Genomic DNA, 23738 nt, shown 5'->3' on the forward strand with positions numbered 1-23738 from the left:
GAAAGCAAACAGGCTTCTTATTCCTTCCTAAATCATCCTTAAATATTTTGCTGACAGAACTAACGAGTGACTGCAGCGTTGAGGGCCTGGCACCTGGACTGACAAACGACTTCACATGTCACAGCTGCCACCTGGCCAAGGTGGCATCCAGTTGTGAGGCCCATCCTCTCCCGATTCCAGAAATGTTCAAAAGTGTGTTTCATAAATTCCATTGTAGCCTCAAAAGAGTACAGCACATAGAAAACCATTTCCACGTATGATGTGCTGTGAGATACTACCTTTAATACTGGTCACAACACATCCATTAAGTTCATGGCCCACAAGGGACTTCCCTGGTGGTCCGCTGGTTGCGAGTTCAATCCCTAGCTGGGAAACTAAGATCTCACAAGCCGTGCAGCCACCCCACCAAAGAAGTTCACAACCCGTGAGTGAGGCCATCACAGGCAGATGGGTCAGTGCTGTCTAGGCCTCCTGAATGCTGGCAAGAGAAGCCCAGAGTGGAGAGAGGTGAGCAAGAGGCATGTTGCTGGCAGAGAGAAGCTTGGTGGCAGGAGTCAAGGAAAAGCAAGGGCAAGGGAGGCAGGTTGTAGGTTAAAGAATGAACTTCAGGACCCACGTATGTTTGCTTACTGGGATTATCTCTGTATTAGGTTTTGTTCACATCATTCAGCTTTGATGACCGATATGCTTCCTGAAGCAAGTGACTTTTAGCCTCTCTGAACTTGAGACTATTTTTTCAAAATATGAAGGAAAAAACCAGAGAACTAGAGAGTTGCCCTGATGCTGGCATCTTATCTGGGACAGCCCCAGTGACCCTGCTGCCTTCAGCCTGGACTTGAGCCCTGTAACCCCTCCACGCTGCTTCCCTCTGGCTTCCATGAGAAGCAGTGCCCTTCTGAGACCCCTCGGGTGCCTTGGCAGCCACAGCACACCCATGCCTGGCCCCACCCCACTCTGCTCTGCTCTGAGCTATACTGGGATGACCGGGTGGCAAGCCAGGCACGACCTGCCTCTCCTCTCCCCTGTTTCTGGACTTATTCTCACAGCGTCTTATGCTCTGATGACACAGTTCTTAGAGTCAATGGTTGTAGGCGTGCTCAGCCATGTCCAATTCTTTGCAACCCCACAGACTGTGGCCCACCAGGCTCCTCTGCCCATGGGATTCTCCAGGCAAGAACACTGGAGTGGGTTGCTGTGCCCTCCTCCAGGGGATCTTCTCAACCCAGGGATTGAACCTGAGTCTCCTGTGTCTCCTGCATTGGCAGGTGAATTCTTTACCACTGTGCAATTAGCTCGCTCCTTTTTGAAAGTCCTGGAGAGCTTCCCTCACTCCCCCCATCCTCTCATCTTCTTGGTGAAATGCAAAGAGTGAACCGTTTGAGGAGATGAAAAGTGGTTCTTCTCTGTGGAGCCCCACAGTGAAGCAGCAGGACTGGGCCTTAGGTTGTAATCAGTGTTAAGCCAAAGCAAAGCTATGGTAAATAACAAGAGACTCTTTGGGGGCAATGTTCTGGTAACTGAGACATTTGGAGGTAGGAGGGGAGAGGGGAGTAGATAAAAAAGAAGGGAGCAGAGTCATAATAAAAGGTACCACCTATAGACTCTACTGTGTGTGCCAAGCATCAGGCTGGACACCAGAGACTCTGTGATAAATCAGATGAGCTGGCACAGGGCTGGCACCTCCGTCTTCTAGTCACCAGAGAGGCCATGGTCTCAGCAGCCACTCAAACATCACTGAACTTAAATGTTTGCTTACGGGTGGAATGTCAGCAGCGTAATAATCTACCTGCTTCTTAGAAGTGTGCACAACAGCCCACAAAATTCCTGTGAGCTGTGATACTGCAGATCTGACCTCTTATCAAAAACAAATACCTAAAATACTCCCAGCAGGTCAGCGGGGGTGAGGCAGCACAGGGCACTGTCTACTGATGTGGTATCCTGCAAGTTCAAAGAGAAGAATGTTAAGTGTGTCCAGGAATTTTAAGATAATGTAAGAAAAAATGTATTACACTTAGAACTACATCAACTAAGCCCTTTCAATATTTGTGGGTGGTGCCCACTTCTAGAAGAGGTTATCAAGACTGTGTCATGTAGGGTAACTATTTCATGCTTCTAGATTTGTTTAACTGGTACCTCCATCTTTCAGTTAACAGAGAGGTCAGATATGTGACTAGGTACTCAGATACCTGAAATGTCGGCATGTAGATCGAACACTAACAACATTTGCTAAGCCTTCCCAGTAACTTGTTTTGTGGGGTTTTTTTTTTTTGTACCCAGTCATTTAAGCAGTTCCAAAGAAATTGAATGTGCTAGATCTAGCCTATTAAGTAAAAACAAATTTCTTCTTAAGGTTAGTTGATTTAAAACAATGCTCAAAATTGAGTTTGATGACAAATTTCAACACTTTATCTAAAACTTAACTCATTTTTTTCCTCATGTTATACGTTCTCTGACCTAATGATGTGGTCCCATACAAAAGCGGAAAATTGGCAAACTATTTTTCTTAATCATTGATTTACTGCTTTAAGACCACAGAGATGCAGGTCTTGTGTTTCTACCATTTTATGTGCCTTACCCAACCTGTGAGAAGGCAGCCAACCCTTCTAGGCATATACAACATGCAGTGCTGGTGTCAAGCTGGTCCAGCTGGACAAGCAAGCAGTGGCCAGCATGCTGGAGCTGTGATAAGACGCAAAGATAATCCCCACAAAGATGCAGGAGCTCGCCCATCAGGTCAGGGGCCTGCTGGGACACACGTGCTAAGTAAAAGACCAATTGCAGCCTCTCTGAATTCTGGTGAGACATTCCACCCTCAGGGCAACCCCTCTAGCCCATACACCCCATGACACAAAGGTGCCCCTGTGCATGGGGCATGGAACAGGGAGAAACTCTTCACCAGGCCCAGGCTGCAGGCAAAACAGTTCTGCTTGGGCCACACGATCCAACAGTCCTGAAGCTACTGGGGATGAGGCTGTGAGGGGCTGATGGCCAGCTCAAGGGAGAGGCATGATGCAAGCCCAGCTCGGGAACAGGGTTGTTCTATATGCTACTTGAAAAATAGCTCCTGATTACATGACTCGGATGGTAAAGAATCTACCTGCAATGCAGGAAACTTGGGTTTAAACCCTGGGTCAGGAAGATCCCCTGGAGAAGAGAATGGCTACCTGCTCCAGTATTCTTGCCTGGAGAATTCCATGGACAGAGAAGTCTGGTGGGCTACAGTCCATGGGGTCACAAAGGATGGGACAGGACTTGAGTGCCTAACATGTTCCACTTTTCATGCTACAGGCTCTGGGAGGGCTCAAGGGCCCTGCATCAGCACTGCCCAACATGTGCTAGGTTGTATCAGACGCTTCAGTTCACAGGATCGGGGGAACCCAGAGACAGCCCATCACAAGATGTTGCATCCAGTTTGAGCCCAGGCAAGACAAGAGGGCACATGTGAGCCATGTGAGCAGTAGCCAAACCCCCGCCCACCACGGCTGCAGCGGCACCCCTCCCTCAGCCGACATGGACAGCCACCTGAGGGGCTCCCCTACAAACAGTTGAAGCAGGAAGAAAGTGCCCTGATTCGATTTATGAGGCAGGGGTGCAATGAGAAAATTCAAGTCAGAAAATGGATTGCAGCTTCGTTGTAGCCACACTTGGGAGTGACCCTGAAAGACAGCAGAAAGGGGAAATCTCCTAAAGCGCAGTGTACCTGGTTATGTGTGCTGAGCAAAAGAAAGGCAGCCCAGAATGAGAATATATACAGGCTCACGGGCAGTGGTGAATGACCTGGCTGGCTATTTCAGAGCCATGGAAGACCAAAGACAAGGAGGTTGGAGATGGAGGACCTCTACGTGGATGGCCATCAGGGCCTGGGCTCAGGGTGGGAAGAACTGGGAAGAGCATTCTATGCTCAGCAGAAAGCATCCACTGCAGAAGAGGCAACAATCAGCTACATCGATGACCAGCTCAGCCTGTGGATGTCAGCCGATCTTCGTCATCAGTCACCCCAGCGCTGGAAAGATGGACACAAATGTGGAATGACCATAGTGCCAGAGATGGACGGCTGACATGCATCCCGTCATGTGGACTTGTACTGGCCAAGCCTGACCCAGCTACCACTGTCTGTGAATGTCCAGCCTGCCGCCTCCCTGAGCCCCCACGGTGGCACTATATTCTGATAGATCGAACCACCTACTTAGTGGCAAGTTTACATCACCCTGGAAAGGTTCACAGTTTGTTCCTACAGGAATAAACCCCATTCCAAGCAGGATTGCCCTTCCTTCCCAGAGAACTACAGCCAGCCCCAAACTTGGGGGCTGTGAAGAGCCTGGCCCACCTGGCACTTGCCCTAGAGACCCACTTCAGCGTCCCACGTGTCCCAGCACAGGCAGGACCCAGGCACCGAGGGGAGGCCCTGCCCCAGCGCAGCGGAGGAGCCCAGCTGGAAACAACTCTCTGCCAGAATGAGACACCCTCTTCCAGGTCTCATGTTCTGGGTCTGAGACTTCTGTGCAGCTGTGTCTCCAATAGACAGGATCCAAGGATGCAAGAACCAAGGGGCTGACGTGGGAGTGGCCTGCTCACCATCCTTCTCCAGAGCCCACTGCCATCCCTACGCTTCTGTACTCTGGAGAGTCAGGGGTGCCAAAGGGAGCCCACCCTTGCCACAAAACGGTGTACAGAATGAAGTGGATACGGCTGCTATCTGGGAGCTTGTTACCCGTGGGTCCAGGGACCCAGACGTAAGAGGACAAGCCCCCATCGTGGCAGGAGTACCTGGCTGTGGGCGTCAGGAAGAAGCAGAGCCGCTGCCTGACCACAGGGGCAGTGGTCACTCAGGTGGTCAGCCTGTGTTGACCTGCGGACTCTCCCTTCCCCATCGTGCCCACAAATGCTCGAGCGAAACAACCCCAAGCTGGGAAGAAGATTGTATCCTCAGAAATGAGGGCTGGGGTCACACCAGCCAGCCAGCCACCAGGACTAGCAGAAATGACAGGTGAGGCAGGGGGAATTAGAACAGCCAGTGGGGGAGGAGCCAGTGCATGCTGGTTGTGGCCCCAAATCCACGAGCAGTGACGTGCTACCATCCCTGGGTCAGGAGCCCCTTGGGGATGAACACACCCGAGTGCCCTGGAGCAGCTGCTCCCCAAACCACAGGTAGTGTGAAGCCCTGTGGCATGGGAGGCAGCCAGGGCTGCCAGGAGCTGTGTTCCTGAGCCCCTGTCCAAGCCAGAGCTCACCGGCAGTGATGCCGTGGCCACAGTGTCTGGGGGCTCCGACCAGCCTTCAATCTGCCGCCATGCTCTTCCAGGACCTCCCAGTCAAGGGCTGGGCATGACCTTGTTTGCCCACAGCTGGACTCCTTGCAGGGACAGCATCGACCCCAGCGTTCCCACTGAGCTGAGCAAGGCTTCGTCAGATGGCCGTCCCCTGTGAGGCCCGCCCCACCTGTTCTGCCTCCTTCCTCCGCTCCTTCCCCGTGGGTCAGGCCCCCGCTGTGACCTGAGAGGTTTCCTGCTCAGCTTTGCTTCTGCTCCTGCTCCTCTGTCTTTCCTAAGCTCCGCCTCACTCCCTGCCCTCCATGAACATATGGCCATAAATTGGGTGGCAGCCCGCAACAGCAGTCTGGAGTGCCTGAGTTCTGGAGCCGGAAGTCCAAAGTCGAGGTGTCGGTAGGCTGACGGAGGGATGGGCCCACGCCTCTCTCCTGTCTTGCGGGGCTCGGGCTCCAGCAACCCTTGGTGTTCCTAGCTTGGGTCAGCCTGATCTCTGCCCCAGCCTGAACATAGTGCTCTGTCCTGTGTGGTGGCTTCTTTTCTCTTGAGGGCACCAGTCATATCGGACTAAAGGCCACCATCCCCGAGTGACCACCTCCCAATTTACATCTTAATTATATCCACAAATATCCTCTTTCAAAATAGTCACGTTCACAGGTGCTGGCGGTTAGGGTTTCAACATATCTTTTTTCTTGGCAGTCGGAACTTGATTCAACTTAGACACCGCTAATAACTCACTTGCGTTCAGTGTCTGCTTCCAGAGGCCCCAACTGACACAAAAGGTAAAAAGGTGGGTGACATGTCAATTCAGTTTACGCAAAGAATTACTCAGCCGTCTAGCAGGATGTACCATGTTTGACTTCGCTATTTATCATTTCATTGAAACCCCGATACTGTGAAGCAGCAATGCAGATTTCTATCAGTTGAAAAGGTTGGCCCAGAGGTCATTGTCCTGTAGGACATTAAGCCATTAGCCAGTTCAATAGTCCCTGAACTGACTATGCAAATCTCTACTTCTCAAATTCCCTTCTGAACCAAGCTTGTCATCTTACTGGTTCCCCACTAGTCTCAAGTTGAATACAATCTCTGACAGCTGTTCCTTTTGTATTTGAGAGTCACATTGTAAACCTGTTAACATTGTACTTTACCTTGGACCTCCCTGTGACTATGAATTCACCTCCTGGCACCTGCATCCCTCCTCCCAGGAGCCCTGGGCATGCCACACACATTTTGTTTCTTTCAAGAACAAATTTTTGTGGGTCAGCCTTGCAGAAAAACCACGAGCCCATGAAATTGACACTAGAAATGCTTAAAGGTCAAAGGTGATAAATTTCCATTGTGTTTTCTCAACTGATATATCTGATTAATCTAGGAAGTTGATGAATAATAGGAAATTGAAGAAGGCCACTAACAGAGTTGTTCAAAGTCAGATTCTGCATGCTAGAATAATGCATTGTCTACAGTTTGAAAGGGCTCTGGGACCTAATTCAAACCTCACTATGAGTGATATTACACACACTTTTATGGATGAGAAAACTGAGTCTCAAAGGAATGTAAACAATCTCAAGCTATCACCTGGCATGGCTGGGAGTCAAGTCTACATTTTCAGTCTACACCAGCCTTATTCACACCTCAACTGCTGGAGAGGTTACTCTTCCTAAAAGTTACATCACGTGTGTTTTACCCATGTTGCCAATACATGTGAATCTAATAATTATGCATACAAAAAAAGTAATAGGACATCTACCAGGAAATTTCTAAAGTAAATATCACCATTATTTCTCTATATCTTAGCATAATATAAATTATTGAAAGTGAAAGTGAAAGAAAGTGAAAGTCGCTCAGTTGTGTCTGACTCTTTCTGACCCCATGGAATTCTCCAGGCTAGAATACTGGAGTGGGTAGCCTTTCCCTTCTCCAGGGGATCTTCCCAACCCAGGGAATCTAAAGTGAACCCAACTCTAAAGAAAATCATATTTCTTCTTCTTTTTTTATTGAAATATATTTGATTTACAATGTCTTCTTAGTGTCAGGATACAGCACAGTGACTCAGTAATACATATGTGTGTGTGTGTATATATATATTTTTTGAGATTCTTTTCCCTTATATTAATAGGCCATTATAAAATATTGAGTATAATTCCTTGTGCTATACAGTAGGGTCTTGTTGATTACTTTATATATATATATATATATATATATAAATGTGTATGTTAATCCCAGCCTTCTAATTTATCCCTTTCCTCACCTCTTTCCCCACTTTGTTAACCATAAATTGGTTTTATATGTCTGTGAGTCTGTTTTGAAAATCATTTTTCTGGATTCCACATATAAGTGATATGATATTTGTCTTTCTCTAACTTACTTCATTGAATATGATAACCTCTAGGTCTATTCATGTTGCTGCAAATGGTATTATTTCATTCTCTTTTATGGCTGAGTAATATTCAACTGTATATTTATACCATATCTTTTTGTCTATTTATCTGTCAGTGGACTTTTAGTTTATTTCCATGTCTTGACTATTGTAAATAGTGCAGCTCTTTGTGTTTCCTTTTGAATTATAGTTTTCTCTAGATATATGCCCAGGAGTGGGGTTGCAGGATCATATAGTAACTCTAGTTTTGGTTTTTTTAAGGAACATCTGTACTATTCTCTATAGTGGCTGCAATTTACATTCCCACCAACAGTGTAGGAGGGTTCCTTTTTCTTCACACCCTCTCCAGCATTTATTATTTTTAGACTTTTTGATTATAGCCATTCTGAAGGGAGTGAAGTGATACCTCATTATAGCTTTGATCTGCATTTCTCTAATAATTAGCAATGTTAAACATTTTTTCATATGCCTGTTGATCATCGACATGTCTTCTTTGGAGTTAATGCCTATTTATCTCTCTCCACTTTTTGATTGGATTGGGTTTTTTTTTTAATATAAAAAAGTTGCATGAGTCTGTTGGTATATTTTAGAAACTAATCCCTTGTCAGTTGCATCATTTTCTCCCATTTTTGTTTTTATTTTCATTACTCTAGGAGATGAATCAGAAAAGATACCATTGCAATTTATGTGGACAAATATTCTGCCTATGTTTTTCTCTAGGAGTTTCATAGTATACAGTCTTACATTTGACTCAAGTTTCTTTAATACAAGGGTAACATCTTCCCCTACCACCTTTCATTCTGTGAGTGTGTGGTTATGCCAGTTATTGATCCTGGAAAGCAGACCCTGAATTTGGAGATGTGGGAGACCAGTGCTTGATTCTATCTAAATGCTCAAATGGGGTGCGTGCACAAGATGAGCAAAACTGTGCTGGGATTAGCCTCCACTCCCAGCATCTGTCAGGATGTGGACCAGACGGGGGTCATGCCAGAGTGCCCTCATGTGATCATCGTGTGCCCTACAGAGCCTCTGCGAGGCCAGAGGGACCCAAGGCTCAACTCCTAAGGGCTGAGGAAGGAGGACCAAGTGAGTACTTCCAGTAGTGATGCATCAGCCTGGATCACGGGAACGAGGATCCCTGATAGACTCTCCTGGGATCCCGTGGTACCACCTGTAAGAGGAAACTGACTCATTAGTCACTGAAACGCCTACCTGCCCAGAGAACAGAAGGCAGCCTGAAGACTGTGCCAGTTCAAAGAGGGGCTTTCCTACCCCATCTGCCTCTCTACATGCCTCTCCACCCCCCACATCCTTTTCCAACACTGGAGGGGGGGACCAAGAAACTGGATAGGATGCGGGTGCAGGAAGACTGGGAGAGAAGAGGCTGACTGCAAGACAGGGAAAAAGGGACAAAGCCTTGTCCCGTTCCACAGGGACCTGCCCTGATCCACAGTGGGGAAAGCAAGGAGATTCGGTGCTTAGTTAGAACTTACTGTTACCTCTGAACAGCAGGAAATCCTTGTGTCTGCCTGCCTTTTCTTCTAAGAACAAGGGAAGGTTACCTCTGTTCAATAAACTTCATAAGGGCTGTGGGAGATGAAAATTAAAATTGAATTTCAAGTAGTTATAAACACTGCTTGTTTCACATACCAGTTGTATGCGTATCAACACCCAGTAGGAAGGAAACCTGTTTAGTTTTGGCTTAAGGTGCTTACTAAGAAAAGTAATCCAAAATTTGGAAAGAGGCAAAGGGGATTACTAGGTGCTATTTCTTTGTTCAGCTCAAAGTTTCTAACAAGCTTGCTAGAAAAATCTTCTTAGTATTGATCAGGCTGTTTTACAATTCTAAAGAAGACTAATGTGAAGAACAGCAAATGATATTTGTCTTAAGAGTAGAGACAACATCCAAAACCATCATTTATTGCTCTGTGGGAAATTAGCCATGCTTATAGTAATGGAGCAATCTCATTCTACATTTAAAAAAAGTCTTTCCTGATTAACATATGGACTCTTGTTCCTCAAATGCTCCTTGAAGTTTTATCACCCTGCTGGTCCCCTCATTAATGACTTAATCAACCCCTGACACATTGTGATTTTATATATGGATGAAATAGTCATGCTTTGAGACTTTTTGAAAATTAAACTTCACAACTGTTTCCAAAACTTACTTAGCTGTCAAAACCCTATAAGCTTTTTTCCTAATCTCATTAAGCCCACTGACATCCCTGGGAACCATATTTCAAGGAATTTACTTTGGAAATAGCTGCCAAGGCAGTGTATTAGGAGAAAAAAGGAAGTGCATGGCTTGTAAATAGGCATGATAATCCTTGAGAGTCCCTTGGACAGCAAGGAGATTCAAACCAGTCAATCCTAAAGGAAATCAGTCCTGAATATTCATTGGAAGGACTGATGCTGAAGCTGAAGCTCCAGTACTTTGGCCACCTGATGCAAAGAGCTGACTCACTGGAAAAGACCCTGATGCTGGGAAAGATGAAGGGCAGGAGGAGAAAGAGGTGGCAGAGGATGAGATGGTTAGATGGCATCACTGATAATGTACATGAATTTGAGCAAACTCTGGGAGACTTTGGAGGACAGTGGAGCCATGGGGCCACAAAGAGTCAGACACGACTTAGCAACTCAACAACAATGAACAATGATGATCCTTACTGATTAAGCAAAAGGAAGATTTCAGGCAGTCCAAAAAGACTAAAAATCGAGACAGTACCCCAATTCAAACACTCCTTTCATCCCCCAATCAACCCTGAGAGTAAGGTGAGATACTACTGTTTGGGAAGATGGAACTAAAACATCCTCATGCCAAACATTTTGTTAGGTATTTGAATTTTGGCATAGATACATAGATACATGTAGGAACATATGAGATTGCTTGTAATTAAAAGAAGGTTCTTATGTTATTGATGCCTACTTGGAGAAGACCAATAATGATAAAACTATATATTGGAATTACAGGTAACTGCACCACTCAGAGAGAACTGAGCAATGTTCACCTGTTTAACTGACTGATTCCACTTGCAGAATCAGGATCAAACCTAAGATGCTATTAATGTCATCTCCTTACTTCATTTAACAATTTGTCATAAATATTTTCCCTTGTCATCAAATATTGTTCTGCATGATTTTTAATGGCCTCAAAGTTGTCCATTCTAGGGAGGTACCAAAATTTATTTGACGAACTATGGACCATTGAATTATGGACTATTCAGGTTGCTGCAAAGTCCTAACAATTTCTTTAGGCTGCATTCCTAGAAGTGGAATGTTAAAATGAAGTGTGTTTGTCAAAAAATTTTTAACATGTTGCCAAATAGTCTTCCAAAAAGATTGTACAATTAAGAATTCCACCAATAGATTTATGAATGTGCTGGGTTTTTTTTATTCTCCACAAAATGGGGTATTGTACTTTTTTTGGGGGGGGGTACTGTACTTTTAAATATTTTGGTTTATTATAGTGGTTAATATAACTGGTTATTTAACAGACTGATATTTCATGACTTTAATTAGCATTTGATTATTAGTAAGGTCAATACTTTTCCAAATAGTTTGGCCATGTTTTCCTACTTGTGTGTTTATTTTTCCACATGAACTTTAGATTAGATCCCAGAAAGACTACTGGAATTTTTTTTTTTTCTTTTTTTTTTTTTTTGTTTAGCCTCCATATGTTTGAATTTTTAATAATTTTTTTCCTGTAATTGAGATCCAGTCTTACTGCACTGTGGTCAGAAAAGATGACTGGAATGGTTTCAATTTTTTTGAATTTACCAAGACTAGATTTATGGCCTATGATGTGATCTATTCTGGAGAAGGTTCCGTGTGCACTTGAGAAAAAGGTGAAGTTGATTGTTTTGGGGTGAAACGTCCTATAGATGTCAATAAGGTCTAGCTGGTCCATTGTGTCCTTTAAAGTTTGTGTTTCCTTGTTTATTTTCTGTTTAGTTGATCTATCCATAGTTGTGAGTGGGGTATTAAAGTCTCCTACTATTAATGTGTTACTATTAATTTCCTCTTTCATACTCGTTAGTGTTTGCCTTACATATTGCGGTGCTCCTATGCTGGGTGCATATATATTTATAATTGTTATATCTTCTTCTTGGATTGATCCTTTGATCATTATGTAGTGTCCATCTTTGTCTCTTTTCACAGACTTAATTTGAAAGTCTATTTTATCTGATATGAGTATTGCGACTCCTGCTTTCTTTTGGTCTCCGTTGCGTGGAATATTTTTTTCCAGCCCTTCACTTTTAATCTGTATGTGTCCCTTTCTTTGAGGTGGGTCTCTTGTAGACAGCATATATAGGGGTCTTGCTTTTGTATCCATTCAGCCAGCCTTTGTCTTTTGGTTGGGGGCATTCAACCCATTTACATTTAAGGTAATTATTGATAGGTATGGTCCCGTTGCCATTTATTTTGTTGTTTGGGGTTCACGTTTACACCACCTTTCTGTGTTTCCTGTCTAGAGAAGATCCTTTAGTATTTGTTGAAGAGCTGGTTTGGTGGTGCTGAATTCTCTCAGCTTTTGCTTGTCTGTAAAGCTTTTGAGTTCTCCTTCATATCTGAATGAGATCCTTGCTGGGTAGAGTAATCTAGGTTGTAGGTTATTCTCTTTCATTATTCTAAGTATGTCCTGCCATTCCCTTCTGGCCTGAAGGGTTTCTATTGATAGATCAGCTGTTATCCTTATGGGAATCCCTTTGTGTGTTATTTGTTGTTTCTCCCTTGCTGCTTTTAATATTTGTTCTTTGTGTTTGATCTTTGTTAATTTGATTAATATGTGTCTTGGGGTGTTTCGCCTTGGGTTTATCCTGTTTGGGACTCTCTGGGTTTCTTGGACTTGGTTGGCTATTTCCTTCCCCATTTTAGGGAAGTTTTCAGCTATTATCTCCTCGAGTATCTTCTCATGGCCTTTCTTTTTGTCTTCTTCTTCTGGGACTCCTATGATTCGAATGTTGGGGCGTTTCACATTGTCCCAGAGGTCCCTGAGGTTGTCCTCATTTCTTTTGATTCTTTTTTCTTTTTTCCTCTCTGCTTCACTTATTTCCACCATTTTATCTTCTAACTCACTTATCCTATCTTCTGTCTCTGTTATTCTACTCATGGTTCCCTCCAGAGTGTTTTTGATCTCATTTATTTCATTGTTAATTTTTAATTGACTTTTTTTTATTTCTTCTAGGTCCTTGTTAAACCTTTCTTGCATCTTCTCAATCTTTGTCTCCAGGCTATTTATTTGTAACTCCATTTTGTTTTCAAGATTTTGGATCATTTTTATTATCATTATTCTAAATTCTTTTTCAGTTAGATTCCCTATTTCTTCCTCTTTTGTTTGACTTGGTGGGCTTTTTCCATGTTCCTTTACCTGTTGGGTATTTCTCTGCCTTTTCATCTTGTTTAGATTGCTGTGTCTGGAGTGGGCTTTCTATCGACTACTGGAATTTTTATTGAGGTTGTGTTAAATGGATAAGTTAACTTACAAAGAACTCATGTGTTTCTGATACTGGGACGTTCTATCCAGGAACACTGGATGTATTTCCATTTGCTTAAAATTCATTTTTGTATCTTTTAGAAGTGTTTCAAAGTGTCCTCAAATTCATATTCATTTTTAGTCTCCATCCTTAAATACATTTGCTATATTAAGCTGTCTAGCTGTATGTCTGAAGGCCCTTTTTTGTATGCTGTTACTGTATTTTGTTACCTTAACGGAACCTTCTGTGGACTCAGTTTTACCATTTATTCTGAGGTTTTTTGGGACACTATTGTATTATCTGCAACAGAGATAGTTTTACTTCTGCTTTTTTACACCAATCCTCCTGCCTCTAGTTGATGTCCTTTTCTAATTAGCATTGGCTAATACCTCTAGTACAATGTTAGTCATGTAGATAATGGACATCCTTTCCTTTACTTGACCTAATAGAAATGCCTCTAGTATTTTCCCTTTAAGTGAGATGGCAGTTTAGAGCAAAGATATATGATATTACATATAAATATATATATGGAAAGTGTCCATCAATTTCTATTTTTAGGATTTTTTTAAAAATCAGGAGTAAGAGTTGAACTTTGTCAATGATTTTTCATAGTCTAGGGATATAATATTATTTTTCTCCTTAAATCTGTTAATATGATAAACAGCTGACCCTTTAACAACATGGTTTGAACTCCAGGAGTCCACTTACACTCAAATTTTTTTCAGTAGTAAATATTATGAAAGTGAAAGTGCTAGTCATTCAGTAGTGTCCAACTCTTTGTAACCTATGCACTATAGCCCTCCAGTCTCCTCTGTCCATGGAATTCTACAGGCAAGAATACTGGAATGGGTAGCCATTCCCTTCTCCAGGGAATCTTCCCGACCCAGGGGATCGAACCCAGGTCTCCTGCACTGCAGGCAGATTCTTTACCATCTGAACCACCAGTGTGGTACTACACAATCCATGACTGGATACCTCCATATCCTCAAACCGGAACTGGGGATGTGCAGGAACCTCAGACACAGAGGAACTATATATATACTAAGGGTCAAGTATAAATTATTGTTGGATTTGCAACTGACAGAGGATCAGTGCCCCAAACTCACGTGTTATTCAAGGGTCAACTATATTATATTAATGAATTTCCTAATACTGTACCAACCATGCATTTCAAGATTAAATTATATTTGGACATGATGCCTTGCTTTTTTCTTGGCCATACTTTGTGGCATGCGACCAACCAGGGATCAAACCTGTACCTCCCTGCAGTGGAGGATGGAGTTTTAACCACTAGACCATCAGAGAAGTCCTGATGCATTGTTTTCTTAATATGGTATTTGATTCTATCCACTAATACATTGTTCAGTATCTGTCAAGGACTGAAGTGTGTCCACCTAATGTTGAGTCATAGCAAACACCCTCTTCAACAACACAAGAGAAGATGCTACACATAGACATCAGCAGATGGTCAACACCGAAATCAGACTGATTATATTCTTTGCAGCCAAAGATGGAGAAGCTCTATACAGTCAGCAAAAACAAGACAGGGAGCTGACTGTGGCTCAGATCATGAGCTCCTTATTGCCAAATTCAGACTTAAATTGAAGAAAGTGGGGAAAACCACTAGACCATTCAGGTATGACCTAAATAATCCCTTAGGATTATACAGTGGAAGTAAAAAGTAGATTTAAGGGACTAGATCTGATAGACAAAGTACCTGAAGAACTATGGATGGAGGTTCCTGACATTGTACAGGGGGCAGAAAAAGAAATGCAAAAAAGCAAAATGGCTTTCTGAGGAGGCCTTACAAATAGCTATGAAAAGAAGAGAAGTGAAAAGCAAAGGAGAAAAGGAAAGATATTCCCATTTGAATGCAGAGTTCCAATAGAGACTAGCAAGGAGAGAGAAGAAAGCCTTCCTCAGTGATCAATGCAAAGAAATAGAGGAAAACAATAGAATGGAAAAGACTAGAGATCTCTTCAAGAAAATTAGAGATACCAAGGGAATATTTCATGCAAAGATGGGCTCAATAAAGGACAGAAATGGTATGGACCTAACAGAAGCAGAAGATATTAAGAAGAAGTGGCAAGAATACACAGAAGAACTGTACAAAAAAGATCTTCACGACCCAGATAATCACGATGGTGTGATCACTCACCTAGAGCAAGACATCCTGGGATGTGAGGTCAAGTGGTTCTTAGGAAGCATCACTACGAACAAAGCTAGTGGATGTGATGGAATTCTAGTTGAGCTATTTCAAATCCTGAAAGACGACGCTGTGAAAGTGCTGCACTCAATATGCCAGCAAATTTGGAAAACTCAGCAGTGGTCACAGGACTGGAAAAGGTCAGTTTTCATTCCAATCCCAAAGAAGAGCAATGCCAAAGAATGCTCAAACTACTGCACAATTGCACTCATCTCACACGCTAGCAAAGTAATGCTCAAAATTCTCCAAGCCAGGCTTCAACAGTACATGAACTGTGAACTTCCAGATGTTCAAGCTGGTTTTAGAAAAGGCAGAGGAACCAGAGGTCAAATTGCCAACATCCGCTGGATCATCAAAAAGGCAAGCGCATTCCAGAAAAACATCTATTTCTGCTCTATTTTCTATGCCAAAGCCTTTGACTGTGTGGATCACAATAAACTGTGGAAAATTCTGAAAGACATGGGAATACCAGACCACCTGACCGGCCTCTTGAGAAATCTGTATGCAGGTGAGGAAGCAACAGTTAGAACTGGACATGGAACAACAGACTGGTTCCAAATAGAAAAAGGAGTATGTCAAAGTTGTATATTGTCACCCTGCTTATTTAACTTATATGCAGAGAACATCATGAGAAATGCTGAGCTGGATGAAGCACAAGCTGAAATCAAGATTGCCGGGAGAGAAATATCAATAACCTCAGATATGCAGATGACACCGCCCTTATGGCAGAAAGTGAAGAACTAAAGAGCCTCTTGATGAAAGCGAAAGAGGAGAGTGAAAAAGTTGGCTTAAAGCTCAACATTCAGAAAACTAAGATCATGGCATCCGGTTCCATCACTTCATGGCAAATAGATTGGGAAAAAGTGGAAACAGCGGCAGACTTTATTTTTGGGGGCTCCAAAATCACTGCAGATGGTAATTGCAGCCATGAAATTGAAAGACACTTACTCCTTGGAAGGAAAGTTATGACCAACCTAGCATATTAAAAAGCAGAGATATTACTCTGTCAACAAAGGTCCCTCTAGTCAAGGCTATGGTTTTTCCAGTGGTCATGTATGATGTGAGAGTTGGACTATAAAGAAAGCTGAGTGATGAAGAATTGATGCTTTTGAACTGTGGTGTTGGAGAAGACTCTTGAGAGTCCCTTGGACTGCAAGGAGATCCAACCAGTCCATCCTAAAAGGAGATCAGTCCTGGGTGTTCACTGGAAGGACTGATGTTGAAGCTGAAATTCCAATACTTTGGTCACCTGATGCGAAGAACTGACTCCTTGGAAAATACCCTGATGCTGGGAAAGATTGAGGCAGGAGGAGAAGGGGACGACAGAGGATGAGATGGCTGGATGGCATCACCGACTCAATGGACATGAGTTTGGGTGGACTCCGGGAGCTGGTGATGGACAGGGAGGCCTGGCGTGCTGCCGTTCATGGGGTCGCAAAGAGTCGGACACAACTGAGCGACTGACCTGAACTGAAAATGTTGAGTCCTAAGCCACAGTACCTCAGAATGTTTGGAGACAGAGTCTTTAAAGAGGTGACAAGTTAAAATGAGGTCTTTAGGGTGGGTCCTCATCCAATGTGACTGGTTTCCATACAAGAAGAGGCGATTTGGACCCAGACGGGCATACATACAGAAGAAAGGCCAGGCCGTGTATGGACTAAAGGAGAAGGTGGCCGTCTGCAAGGCAAGTTAAGAGGCCTCAGAAGAAGTCAAACTTGCTGTCCTCCAGGACTGTGAGAAAATAAATTTCTGTTGTTCAAGCCTGTAGTATTTTGTTTAGGCAGCCCTAGCAAATAATACGTGTCTTAGCCTGGATAACCATAGGCGACATCAATGTGTAACTGTTTTTGTTATTATTTTAAGCAGAAAGCAGTGTAAATGCTATAGTGGCTTTATAAAAGATTTCTCCAACATCTCCTTGTTGAAGTTAATCCTCTAATAGACTCTTCAAAAGGAGCTCATAAACTCCATATTTCCCAAGCTTTTGCACACTCAAAACAATTTTTCTATAGTTTTAAGACTTGAAGGACAACATAGTGGGTTGAATCAGTTTAGTTCAGTTCAGTTCAGTCGCTCAGTCGTGTGAATGGTGTCCCACAAAAAAAAGATGTTCAAGTACTAACCTCTGATACCCATACATCAACTTATTTGGAAAATGGGTTTTTGCAAATATGCATGTGTGCATACTAAGTCGCTTCAGTCGTGTCTGACTCTTTGTGACCCTATGGACTGTAGCCCACCAGGCTCCTCTGTCCATGGGATTCTCCACACAAGAATACTGGAGTGGGTTGCCATGCCCTCCTTCAGGGGATCTTCCCAACCCTAGGATCGAACCCATGATCTTATGTCTCCTGAATTGGCAGGTGTGTTCTTTACCACTAGTGCCATGTGGGAAGCCCTTTTGAAATAAATAAATATCTGCAGTGTTGGGATCTGAGTATCCTGGTTTAGTATGAACCTGATGTCCTTCTAGAAAAAAGAGGGTGAGATTTTAAACACAGAGACACAGAGGGAAAGACTATGTGCAGCCAGAAACAGATTGGAGCCATGCAGCTACACACCAAGAATGTGGAGAGCTGCTGGCACCTGCTGGAAACTCGGAAGGAGGCTGGAACAGATTGTCCCTCGGGGCCACCAGAAGAAGCCAACGCTGTCATCACCTTGATTTCAGCTTTCTGGCCTCCAGCACTCTGAGAGAATAAATGTCCAGTGTTTTAAGCCATCCACTTTGGTAATTGACTATGACAGCTGTAGGCAACTAACACGGACTGAAATCTTCAGTTCACACTTTTTTTTCAGTGCTGTTCCATGATTGCCTGCCTTGTATGTTACTTGGGAGAAGTCTGAAGTCCAATGGCTGTCTAATTCTCCTGGCCTTGCAAGTTATTTAACTCTTTTGCCTGGAGGCTCTGAGAATTTTTTCTTTACGGTATAACTTACTATACTGGGTCTCAGAATTGACCATTCTGTGTCAATTTTCTCAAACAGCTGTGGGTTCTTTCTTTCTTATAAAGAATGATGGAGATTAGTGTTTTATTTGTTTCTCTTTTTGGCTGCATCATGGCTGCAGGATCCCAGCCACCCAGCTAGGGACAGAACATGAGCCACAATAGTGAAGGCCTGGAGACCTAGCTGTGAGGCCAGCAGGGAGCCTCCATGTGGGTTCTTTATATAGTAGATTCAAGTTATTTTCATTTTTGGAATTTTTCTTGGATTATAGGTTGAAATATTAGTTCTGGTCTATTGTTTTGATTTGCTTCTCCAATTATAGAAAATTTGGACCTTTATTACCTACCTTCCATTTCAGTCATTTATTCTCTGGCCCTTTATACTTCTTTTTCCCATTTTTAATCTTTGATGGCTTTTCTGACTTTTAATACCTCTCATCAGATTTTTTAAACTTTAAACTATTCTCCCTTGGGCTTGGGCACTTTGGCATTTTTTCTTTAATTTGAGATGAGCTTTTCTTCCTTTTCTTTCTTGAGTTCAATCAATTCATTTCCTACTTTTTGTGTATTTTGTTCTTAGTTCATTAATTTCTTATTCAAGACATTCTTCACATCCCAAATGCTTATTTGGAGATAATTCATTTGCTTTTGTGTGTTGTATTATAATTTTCTTATGCTTTGTGCTCATTTAGGGGGAAGGAGGGCTTCCCTGGTAGCTCAGACAGTAAAGAATCTGCCTGCAATGTGGGAGACCTGGGTTCGATCCCTGGGTCCGGAAGATCCCCTGGAGAAGGGAATGGCAGAATCAGACATGACTCACTTTCACTTTCAATTTTTATCAGCTGAAGTGCTTTTATTTTCCTTATCTGTTTCCTACTTACAATAATTTTGTGTTGATGAAAATTCTCCATTCCATGAATGGTGGTTTAGAGTTAGATCATAATTTCATAGCTCAGGACTGCCCTCTCTTGTCAGTGTAATAAAGTTCAATTTCTTTAATGAATGACTTTCTTTTGGAAAGGAAGAGAAAAAAATTGTATGACCTTTGATTTCAGTTCTTATAATCCCAAATTTTCTCCTCTTTCTTTTTTTCTCTGTACCACCAAATCTCCAAAGAACACTTTTCCTCTCCTTTTAAACTTTCCTCCCTTCTTCTCCTTTTCCCTCTTGGAGGCAATTACCTTGGTCCAGCTCACCTTTCGTTTCTTGCCTTGTAGTCAGGGTTTGACCCACTAGAACACTGTCTCTTTTTTAAACACTTAAGTTCGTCCTTAAGTTCTCCTTTCTCTTCTGATCTTAGATTGACTTTTTTTTTCTTTAAAAGATAGTTGGTGATCAGAATTTTTTTCCACTTATTTCCTTTCACTTTTGGTTGTTCTGAATCACTGTTGCAATGCTCCAGTCTAGTTGCCCCGTGGCATGTGTGGCCTTAGTTACCAAACCAGGGATTGAACCCCAGTTCCCTGCACTGGAAGGGGGGACTCAGCCACAGGATGTGGTACTTATCAAGAGACTAATTATATTATAGTCATATCATCATTCAGTCTTTACTTCAGGAAAATTTTAATTTCCTATTTAATTTGCATCTTCTTATTTTCCCCTCAGTAAAATTTTATTATCTTCACAATTATCTTGCCTGCTGCTTTTAATTTGACTCTTGGGCATTTTATATTTGTATTGCAATTCTTAATGCTATTTTTTGCAGTGTATTCTCTACCTTCATAAAGGAACACTATTGTTTTCGTCAATTTTGGATTTAACTACCTTGTAGAATTCTCTTACTATTTTTTCACTTGACTCCCTTAGTTTTTTTAAGGAGACACACTATCAATTGCATGTAATGATAATTTACCTTTTTCTTGCTGATAATGACACCTCATTGATTGTTGTCTCTTCCGTTGGTTGGGACCTCCAGCACACGTGTAACAGTAGAAGAAATGATCAGCATCTTCATCTTACTTCTGTTTTAGATAAGAAGTGTCTCTATTAGTTCACTACTAAGCATAACTGAAGCTGATGGTTTGATATGTTCTTGTTGTTTAGTTGCTAAGTCAAGTCCAACTCCAGTTCACAGACCCTGTGAACTGCATCACACCAGGCTTCCCTGTCCTTTACTGTCTCCCTGAGTTTGCTCAAACTCATGTCCATTGAGTCAGTGATGTCATCCAACCATCTCATCCTCTGTTGCCCCCTTCTCCTTTTGCCCTCAATCTTTCCCAGCATCAGGGTCTTTTCCAACTTGAGTTGGCTCTTTGCATCAGGTGGCCAAAGTATTGGAGCTTCAGCTTCAGCATCAGTCCTTCAATGAATATTCAGGACTGATTTCCTTTAGGATGGACTGGTTTGATCTCCTTGCAGTCCAAGGGACTCTCAAGAGTCTTCTCCAACACCACAGTTTGAAAGTAGCAATCTTTGGTGCTTTACCTTCCTTATGGTCCAATTCTCACAGCCATCACTGCTGGAAAAACCACGGCTTTGACTATGTGAACCTTTGGTGGCAAAATGATGTCTCTGATTTTTAATAAACTGTCTAGGTTGGTCATAGCGTTCCTTCTAAGCAGCAAACATCTTTTAATTTCATGGCTGCAGTCACCGTCTGCAGTGATTTTGGAACCTAAGAAAATGAAATCTGACACTGTTTCCACTTTCCCCCATCTATTTGCCATGAAGTGATAGGACGGGATGCCATGACCTTTGCTTTTTGAATGTTCAATAGATTCAGCAGACTAGATCCAGTAGACAGAGTGCCTGAAGAACTACAGACAGAGGTTTGTAACACTGTGCAAGAGGTGGTGACCAAAACCATCCCCAAGAAAAAGAAATGCAAGAAGGCAAAGTGGTTGTCTGAGGAGGCCTTACAAATAGCTGAGAAAAAAAAGAGAAGCAAAAGGCAAAGGAGAAAGGGAAAGATATACCCAACTGAATGCAGAGTTCCAGAGAATAGCAAGGAGAGATAAGAAAGCCTTCTTAAGTGAACAATGCAAAGAAATAGAGGAAAACAATAGAATGGGAAAGACTAGAGATCTCTTTAAGAAAACTGGAGATAACAAGAAAAAGATAGACATGATAACAGACAAAAATGGCAAGAACCTAACAGAAGCAGAAGAGATTAAGAAAAGGTGGCAAGAATACACAGAAGAACTGTACAAAAAAGTCTTAATGACCCAGATAACCACAATGGTATGATCACTCACCTAGAGCCAGACATCCTTGGAATGTGAAGTAAAGCGGGCCTTTGGAAGCATCACTGCGAACAAAGCTAGTAGAGGTGACGGAATTCCAGCTGAGTTACTTCAAATCCTAAAAGATGATGCTATTAAAGTACTGCAGTTGTGCCAGCAAATTTGGAAAACTCAGCAGTGGCCACAGGACTGGAAAAGGTCAGTTTTCATTCCAATCCCAAAGAAAGGCAATGCCAAAGAATGTTCAAATTACCATACAATTGCACTCATTTCACATGCTAGCAAGATTATGCTCAAAATCCTTCAAGCTAGGCCTCAGCAGTATATGAATCAAGAACTTCCAGATGTACAAACTGGATTTAGAAAAGGCAGAGGAACCAGAGATCAAATTGCCCACCATACACTGGTTTGATAAAGTATTATTTAAATCGGGTGTGCATTGTACAAAGTGGCAGTTCTATTTTTATTGTGTTAGTTTAATAATAATAATATTTTCTTAAGTCTTTTAACATTATACTGGATTTGATTTGTTGTTAAGAAATTTTCCATTTATATACTGGTATTTGTCTGTGTTTTGATTTTGTGGATATCTTTAACAGCAATTATGAATAAAGCTGCTATTCATAATGACGAATGAAGTCCATAAATTGAATTAAGAAATCTATCTTTTTCTATGATTTGATACAATGAAAATTAATTACTTTTTAAAAATTTGGAAACAACTTACCACATTTTCTTTTCTTTTGTTGTTTTTTTATTTTGCCGTGCTGCCCAGCTTTCAGAATCTGTTTCCCAACCAGGGATTAAACCTGGGCCACAGCAATGAAAGCCCTGAATCCTAACCAGTAGACCACCAGGAACTGCTCCACATTTTTCTTTTAGGTAATCCTTAATATCTTAAAAAATTTCCTCTTCCTTTATCTCTACATAGATTATCTTTAATTGTTTTCTTTGATTTTTGAATAATGGTGAAAAATCCAAAAGTTACAGAAGGACACTTACCCTTATATACCATTCACTTCTCCCCAGAGGCAATCACTGTTTCTTGTGTATCCTTCCTAACATATTCTGTGAATGTGAGTATAAGTACCTGTCAGTGTATTTATATTTTTATTTTTTACACAAATATACTATACTACACATGCAGTTCTGCACCTTACTGTTTTCATTGTACATCTTAGGGTATGGGTCCAGACTGGTCCATGTAGAGCTGTCTCTACATGGTCTTCCATTGCTTGAGTGTACCTCAGTTTAGTTCATTTAATTAATGTCCTGATGCTGGACTGAAATTTACAGTCTTGCTATGGTAAACAATACTGTAATAAATATTTTTGTACACATTATTATTCTAAGTGACACACCTATTAGAATGGCTAAAATCCAAAACACAGACAATACCAAATGCGGATGAGGTCGTGGAGCAACAGGAACTCTCATTCACTGTTGGTGGGAATGCAAAATGTACAGACACTTTGGAAGGCAGTTTGGCAGTTTCTTACAAAACTAAACATACTCTTATGATATGATCCAACAATTGTTCTCCTTTATGTTTACTCCGAGGAGTAGAAAACTATGTGCATACAAAAACCTGCCCACAGAAGTCTATAGCAGCTTTATTTATAATTGCCAAAACTGGGAGGCAACCACGATATCTTTCACTAGGTGAGTGGATAAATAAACTGTGGTACAACCAGGCAACGGAGTATTAGTCAACAATAAATAGAAATGAACTATCAAGCCATGAAAAAGACATGAATGAAACTTAAATGCATGTTATAAGTAAAAGAGGCTAATCTGAAAGGCTACTTACTGCATGATTTCAGCAGTGTTGTGTTCTGGAAAAGGCAAAATTATAAAGACAGTAAAAAGATCAGTGGTTGTTGGAAGCTACAGAGAGGGAGGGATGAATAGGAAACGAGTAGAGGATTTTGGGGGCAATGAAAATGCTCTCCATGATACTATAACAGTGGATACACGTCACTATGTGAAGTGAAAGTGAAGTCGCTCAGTCATGTCCGACTCTTTGCGACCCCACAGACTGTAGCCTACCAGGCTCCATTCAGTCCATGGAATTTTCCAGGCAAGAGTACTGGAGTGGGTTGCCATTTCTTTCTTCAGGGGATCTTCCCAACCCAGGGATTGAGCCCAGGTCTCCCACATTGCAGGCAGACACTTACCATCTGAGCCACCAGGGAAGATCACACGTTTGTCAAACTCACAGGATGGACAACACCAAGAATGAACCTAATGTAAACTATGGGCTTTGGATTATACTGATGTGTCA

At 42.2% G+C, this 23738-nt stretch overlaps 1 long non-coding RNA gene across 1 annotated transcript; it reads right to left on the reverse strand.

The window, feature by feature from the left end:
* Positions 1-7238: 7238 nt before the first annotated feature.
* Positions 7239-20483, reverse strand: LOC139033982 (uncharacterized). Its single transcript, XR_011486456.1, has 3 exons — positions 20125-20483; positions 9144-9231; positions 7239-8815 (listed from the first exon to the last, which is right to left on the reverse strand). It is a non-coding gene; the product is annotated as an uncharacterized lncRNA (long non-coding RNA).
* Positions 20484-23738: the final 3255 nt, after the last annotated feature.

Source organism: Odocoileus virginianus, unplaced genomic scaffold, assembly GCF_023699985.2.
Source record: "Odocoileus virginianus isolate 20LAN1187 ecotype Illinois unplaced genomic scaffold, Ovbor_1.2 Unplaced_Contig_14, whole genome shotgun sequence".
NCBI lineage: Eukaryota > Metazoa > Chordata > Mammalia > Artiodactyla > Cervidae > Odocoileus > Odocoileus virginianus.